The following is a 1516-nucleotide window of genomic DNA, read 5'->3' on the forward strand; positions in this document are numbered from 1 at the left end:
TGCCTCACCATCACCCGACTTAATTCGACTACATTCTATTATCCTCGTTATGCTTTTGTTGATGTTCATCTCATATACTCCTCTCAAGACACTGTCAATTCCATTCAGCTGCTCTTCCAGGTCCATTGCTGTCTCTGACAGAATTACAAGGTCATCGGCGAACCTCGAAGTTTTTATTTCTTCTCCATGGATTTTAATACCTACTCCGAATTTTTCTTTTGTTTCTTTTACTGCTTGCTCAATATACAGATTGAATAACATCGGGAGAGGCTACAACCCTGTCTTACTCCCTTCTCAACCACTGTTTCCCTTTCATGTCCCTTGACTCTTATAACTGCCATCTGGCTTCTGTACAAATTGCAAACAGCCCTTCGCTCCCTGTATTTTACCCCTGCCACCTTTAGAATTTGAAAAAGAGTATTCCAGTCAACATTGTCAAAACCTTTAAGTCTACAAATGCTAGAAACGTAGGTTTGCCCTTCCTTAATCTTTCTTCTAAGGTAAGTTGTAAGGTCAGTATTGCCTCACGTGTTCCAGTATTTCTACGGAATCCAAACTGGTCTTCCCCGAGGTCGGCTTCTACTAGTTTTTCCATTCGTCTGTGAAGAATTCGTGTTAGTATTTTGCAGCTGTGGCTTATTAAACTGATTGTTCGGTAATTTTCACATCTGTCAACACCTGCTTTCTTTGGGATTGGAATTATTATATTCTTCTTGAAGTCTGAGGGTATTTCGCCTGTTTCATACATCTTGCTCACCAGATGGTAGAGTTTTGTCAGGACTGGCTCTCCCAAGGCCGTCAGTAGTTCCAATGGAATGTTGTCTACTCCGGGGGCCTTGTTTCGACTCAGGTCTTTCAGTGCTCTGTCAAACTCTTCACTCAGTATCGTATCTCCAATTTCATCTTCATCTACATCCTCTTCCGTTTCCATAATGTTGTCCTCAAGTACATCGCCCTTGTGTAGACCCTCTATCTTTCTTACAAGACTCAAACTGCATGTGGTGAAAGGTAGCACATTACCTACTGAACAATTTGACTTTCTCCTGCAGCACTGTATCACTCAGCAGCTTTTAAACGCGTCGTTGAGGAGACTAAGTTGGCTTTTAACAGTAAGGAGTATTGTGGAGTCATATTTTTGGTGTGTCAAAGGAATTTGACGTCATCGGGCACCGTGACCTACTGTATACGCTCTTTGCACAGGGCTGCCCGATAGCGTTTGAGAAAATCATTCACAGCTGTTTTGAACACTACACCTTCATTGTTCGTACTGGAGAGGCGATATCTGCTGAACGGGAGATCAAGACCGGGGTGATGCAGGTCTGCGTTTCAGGTCCAGGTTTTTATATTGCCTGCTCTGGAGACCTCTATAAGTCGCCGAGACCATCAACGCCATGCACGCGAATGACACAGCGCTTTTCATGCGCAGCGCGTGACTACTTGCAAGCCATCGTAGACTGCAAGATGCTTGCCACAAACTCTAAGAATGGGCTGCGAACCAGAAGCTCTGTTTCAATGC

This window comes from Schistocerca gregaria, chromosome X, assembly GCF_023897955.1.
Source record: "Schistocerca gregaria isolate iqSchGreg1 chromosome X, iqSchGreg1.2, whole genome shotgun sequence".
NCBI classification, from domain to species: Eukaryota; Metazoa; Arthropoda; class Insecta; order Orthoptera; family Acrididae; genus Schistocerca; species Schistocerca gregaria.